Below are 6,337 nucleotides of genomic sequence, written 5' to 3' on the forward strand. Positions count from 1 at the left end.
CAGTCTCGGCTGCGCGTCACGTTTCCCCGCCGTGCCGAAGCCGCCGTCCGTGGACATGGTGGTGGCTGGGAGAAACAAAAGCGAGAGTCAGCAACGAGGGAGTTCAAGGCTCCCAGAGATTCCCCCCCAAATCCTGGGAATAGAGGAAGGAGCCAGCCCAGTGAATGAATGGGGAAAACTGTCAAAATAAGATAGGGCAGCACAGGTCTTGCAACAACAATGGAGAGAGACTCACAGCATCGGGAACTATTTTTTAAAAAAATGTTATTTATTTTTCCAAAGACTGAAAAAGAACGTAAAAATACAAGAATTGAAAACAAAAATAGCCTCCTCGTTCCCCCATCAGAGCTCTGCTCTGTCATGAGGAGTTATAACACGTAACTGATGCCCGCTCACACTCCAGCATGCAGCTATTATAAAATAATATTTTCTCTTGCTTGTTACAGCCAAAAATAAGTGCAGAATACGGCAGTAAATCCTCCCAGGTTGAAACCAGAACACCGACGTCAGCCTGATATTATTTCTAAAAAGTGCAGTGAAACAGCTGCTCCTGCGCCTGTTTGAAAGGCGTCGGGTTTTGTGGCTTTAAACTATTTCTAAAATACCTCTTACCCTCAGGTACAACCAACAGGAGAAATGAACAGCGTGGATAATGCAGAACATCAAGAGCACAAAGTAAGATTCAAAATTCCAAATCTTTTGATTCAAACCATTTTTATAAAGCTGCCATTTAGTAGTCTGCAACTGCGGGATGTGAAGCAAGTCTGGCCATCATTAAATCCATACTGGATGGTGCCCGTGCGTTCGTTAGAGCTCGTATCTTTGGTCACAGTTACGTAACAGCAGCCAGCAGAAACTCAGGAGGAGAGAATTAAGAGACTGTAACTGGGTTCAGGCTTCTCCGTGCGGCCGCGCTGCAGCGGAGCTGAAGAAGAGGTCAGGACACGCAGCATCGATCGACCTCGTCCTCGGGTGACCGAGAGGGAGCCAGCCCGCGCGGGCTGTCCGGGCACCTTCCCGTCCCCAGCAGACAGGTCTTTTCCCTCCCTATAAACTCCTAGAGCAAGTCCTGCTTCTTTTTAAGACAGCTCTGGTTAATATTAAAATGAAATGCGACGCGCAACCTGGGAACCCCTCGAGAGCCGCCTCACTGGCTCTGCCCCCGCGCGTGGCTCCGGCAGGATTCCCAGCAGGATTCCCAAGGGAATCCCAGCCTGGAAGGACAGGGGACATGGGCCAAAAGCCACCGACACACGCGGGATGTGCTGAGACGCGACGTGACGGGCACAAAAAGCATCTTGGTGAACACCAGGAGAGTCGCTTCTGAGCGAGCAAAGGGAAGGAAGCAGCGAGGTGCTGACGTCAGGACGCTGCCGGGGTCATCCAGAGCAGCCTGGAAGTTTCCAGGAATGACACACACCCCCCTCCACATACAAACACTAAGTCTCAGCGTCTCTCGTCACTTAGGGCAAGAGAGGAAGGGCGCCACATTTCCCAAGAGACACGCAGGTATCTGTGCACGGCTGCGTAATGGAAAGAGGCACAAGAGCAGACTGAGCTGTGACCCAGGCAGGCACACTCCCTCTTCGCTTCTCGTCTGCCACGGAAAAGTTTATTTCAGTTTTTCCTCAAGCTGAAGGGAAGCGTGGAAACGCCAGACAACACCGACGGGAGGCAGAGATTTCAAAATCTCTTCCAAAGCGACGATGATCCATAAAAATCTTATTCACCGCTCAAAGAGATGCAGGTCAGACAGGGAGTCGGGTCCCTCCGGCCGGCCCACGGCGGATTCTGAGCACTTGGGCTCTTCTTTCAGCAGAGACGGGGACGCGGGAGGTGTGGGAAGAGCCGAAGGGGATTCTGACCGGGCACGACAAAGAACAGGTCTGAAGAGCGGATTTTTGGTCTCAAAGCGAGAGTTTGAGACAGGAAGAACTCCAGGTAAGGAATCTCTGGGAATAAGAGACTGACAAGTTACTCAATGACTCCCCAATTATTTGCATTATAATACCATCCACCTACAAACTAAGATATTTCAGGTATTGATAAAGAAATAGAGAGATAAATACACTAACAAGGACATTATATTGGCATTTGATTCTCCCTGCACGCCCTGCCCCCCTTGACCTGCATTGTCAAACACAGACAAAAAATAGTTCAGGCACATAAATAAAAGCTAATCCTTGAGATCTGCTCTGTATTGGCAATATCTCAATGCTAGACAGGGTCTTTTCTTGCAACTGGAGATGCAATTAATTTTGAAAACAAGCCAAAACACTTTTCAAGGCTTTATTTAAAAATACAAATTACCTGCATTCAACCCACTTAAGTGCCGTACGGGAATATAATGCTCGGCATAACCCTAAGACACAACAGGTTAAATAAAAAAAAAGAAGATAAAAGCTAATGGAGCAAATAGGAAGAGAATTCCATCATTACTGCTTTACCCACTACAGTCGCTACTTCCTCCTGTTAAAATACAGACACGTAAGGGGCGCTGAAGGTGCCTGCAAGCGTCAGAGAAGGATCGTGAGGAAAAGGGAAAAACCCAGACCGTCACACAAACCTGCAGTGAGACCAACCGGACTAACGAACCCATTCCTGCCCCATTAGGTAAGTTCCTTCCCCCAAGGGGACGCTGTGCTCACTTCTTCGAAGAATGTCTCCTGTCAGGACTAGTGCCAACAACAACAAAAAATAAAACACACAGTGCACACGAGAAGATAAGGCCACCAAAGGTAACAGGCAGGCAGCTCCTCTGATTTCACAGTATCGGTGTCTACACCCTTCTGTCTTGTTTTTTGCCCTGCAGTTTGCAGAGATGTTTTTTACCTTCGTTATACCTCGTCTTTCCCCCTCAGAAGATCTCCTCCCCAGCCCCGCGCAGAGGGGCGGAGGTGCTCTGCGCATCCTCACGCTCACGCGGCGCAGGGGACGCTCTCGCGGAAGTTTCAAGAGCAAACTGGCTGCTCCAACACCTTCTTGTGGCTGAACAACGAAACCTAAATGCTCACCTCCAGCATCACCCGGCTGCCACGACACATCCGCGACCAGAGAGAATTTGCGTGTCCCGGCACCGCCGTGTCCCGTGTGGGAGCCAGGCAAGGACCTCACGAGCTCGATGCCGTGATCTTGCCGCTACGCTCAGGCTTAGCTGAGCGATCAGTACGAGTCCAGGGAGCCTCCAACCTAAAAACCAGGCTGGGCAGAGACGCTCTGGGAGAAGAATCTAGATGAGGAGGAGGCTGGCGCGCACACAGAACGCACTAACTCACTCCACGGACACGTTACTGAATTACCTACCAGTGAGCAAACAAATAACACCCCCCAGGAAACACACACAGCAAAAATAAGGGTGTAAGGACAGGAGATGGGGTACACCTGCTTCAGGGCAGCCACCCCAGTCCCCACGGTCAGGCATATGCTCCGTGACAGCAAACGTTTGGTTTCCAGGCTAAGGGAAAAAGAAACTGAAGGAGGCCAAAAAGCCGAGGCCCACGCACAGAAAGCCCGGAGGCGATTACCGAGTAGATTAGCAAGTACGGCTCCAGAACTCCCCACAGCAACACGGGGCAAGTAGAGCTTTTCTGCTCACCGGAGCACAACACCTTCTACAAACATTAAACCTACCAAATCCTGTGGCAGCTGACAAACACTTCAGAGCCTCAATTCAGAGGAGCACAAAGCAAGCATGAAGACACCTCCAAGTGTCTGGGGTTCTTTTTGCCGTTGTTGCTTTTTCTTTTCTTTTTTTTTTTTTCCCCACAGATGTCAGTTTGTGCTGTTTCCTCGGTGCCGTGGGAAGGGGGAAGCAGGCAAACGAAGCCGTCTCACCCTGGGTGCCCACGGTCTGCACGCTTGAGCGAGAACCTTATTGAAAACACAAGCTACAGTACAACCACAAATAAAAACCCAGGACTCTGATCTTGTGAGTCCACCTGAAGCAGGTGCCCAGCAGCTCTTCGTCTGGAAAACCAGTGGCCAGGAGCAGCCCAGCAGAGCCCAGAGCTGCCTCCGCCAGGCACGGGGACAATCCCGGGCACGCCGAGGGAGCTCAGGAACGGGAACCAGAGGCCAAACCTCCCCAGCGAGGGTCACGTCGCAGCCTCTGACGCAGCCGCTTTTCAATGAATTCTGAGCTGGCCTCGCCTAAGAAGTCGCCCAAACAAAAATCAGGTGGGCGAAGAGCAGATCTAAATGAAATTTATCCAAATATCTGAAGGGAAATGCAAATGGTGAATGCTAGAGTGAAGTACTAAAAAGCCTCAAGGCTCTCGATGGAGGAGGCGATAATTGAGCAAATACCACAGACCCTGGTGAAGTCAGAAATGTCAGGTTCTTTGCATAGAGCACAGTCACGTTCCCAGGACTTACGCTACGGGAAAGAGCCCGTTTTACACAGCACTGTATCACGTGGCTGAAGAAGCACACTCCATCCAAGCAGCTCAAAGAGGTGGCTAAATCCGGAGTAAGGTGGAGGCTAAAAAGAAATCAGACAGAAATTCACGCAAACGTTTTGCCTCAACGTCCTTAGATTATAGCTAGAAATAAGGACAGCCCACAAATATTTCTCAAGAGCTGCCACTGCAAAAACAAATCCTCCCTGCCAGATTCTACACCACACAAATACGGATTTACCACCTCCACACCAACAGAATTTAGAAGGTCTCCACTCCCCCAAGCCCACCCCCCCCAGCTCTTCTGTTGGTTTCACAACATCCACTATCCCGCAAAACTCACAAGTTAATTATCGGGAAGCAGTGTTGCAGAAAAAGAGAAAACAAGCAATGCAGTTTCTCTTTTTAAAAATAAAAAAATGAATAAAAGGTTGGCCTTTACCAGCAAAGAATAAAAACCAACGCCACAGCACCTAGCAGAAACTCCAGAAGTCTGAAGAAATCAAAACGGATCCAGCGAGCTGCAAAGCGAATATCCAGACCAAATCCTAACCCCAGCATTCTGCGATATTTCCAGTTGGATGCACTAACTCTCTGAACTGTGGCGTTCTGTTTTGGGAGCCTGTCCCTTGATTTAAAAGTAAAATGTGCGGAGCCACACTTGCATATCTAAAGAATGAGCTCTGGGTAGCAATAAGCGCCAGACACCTGATCCTGCCAGAATCAGAAGGAACAATCTAGCAACCGAGAACTAGTTTCACGAGAAGAATAAACACGGGTTTCTATTAATTTGGTAACAGATTCCTTTAAACGCGAGCAAAGGAGGAGCCTTTGATGCAGGAGAGAAAGTCACCCACCAGCCCTCCTTGGGAGACACCGCTCTCGTTACTTCAGTTAGAGCAATTTGCAGTATCTGAGTATCAACTGCAGGGTATGTCGAGTTTCAAAGTGGATTACGACAGCTGAAAGCACACGGTCCATTCTCTCTCCTTCAAGATCTACTCAGGTCAACATAAATTCAGCAGAGCCTCCTTTCACAAAACAAGATGAAATTTATCTCTATCCCAGTTCCAAACCAGGCAGAGGCCAAGCAGCACAAGCGCTTGGCACAGCTGGAAACACGAAGGTGCCGCAACCACCGCCACGAGTTACTTCTACTTGCTCTGGGGGGCGGCAGTGGTGGTGTAAAAATAGTTCTTAATTGTGCTCGAAATCAACGGTTTCTTCTTCTACCTTAAAATTCAGGCCTTGCCCACTCAATTATGTAAAATTTTTTAAACCAGTAACGCAATTCAGAAACGTGAGTCATGCTGGCAGTCGCGCTGGCGCTGCAAACAGATATTTCTTCCAAACTAGCACCAGGGACTTGGTGTCGCACCCGGTTTCTGCGCCTCCTCTTCACCGCAGCTCTCGCTTTTAGCAAGAAAGCGGCACGAGCTCCTCAGCTGTGCCGAGGGAACTCACCTGACTTCTGACCCAGCAACAAGAAAAAGCACGGGAAGAAGGTGCCACCAGGAACGCAATCTCAGATGGGCACTACAGGCGATTTCCTAGCCGGGAAATGAGGCGCTGAAGTTCCAAGTCCCACCACAATCGTACCCAAACCTCCTCTCCACGGCACCTTCCTGACCTGATGAAGAACCGGCAGAAGAAGACGAAACTAAGTTTGAATTCTTGCCACGGAAATCTAAAAAATAAATAAAAAATTAGAAGATCGGATGCAGCCAAAGCAGAACCACTGAGCGGATTCGTGCTGGCCCTGGCGAAGCAGAAGGAAAGGCACAAGCCGGGGCACGCCGGGATCCGGGGTTACGACACATGAGGCTTTGGCTCTCGATGTTTTGAACGATTCCATGGGAAAAACCAGTGAACGCGCGCCCTGGGAAGGGGCCTTGGGGAGAGGCGGGGGGGCGCGTGCTGCAGCGGCTACTCGCGCCCAC

This window comes from Apaloderma vittatum, unplaced genomic scaffold (genome assembly GCF_000703405.1).
Source record: "Apaloderma vittatum isolate BGI_N311 unplaced genomic scaffold, ASM70340v1 scaffold11292, whole genome shotgun sequence".
Lineage (NCBI taxonomy): Eukaryota > Metazoa > Chordata > Aves > Trogoniformes > Trogonidae > Apaloderma > Apaloderma vittatum.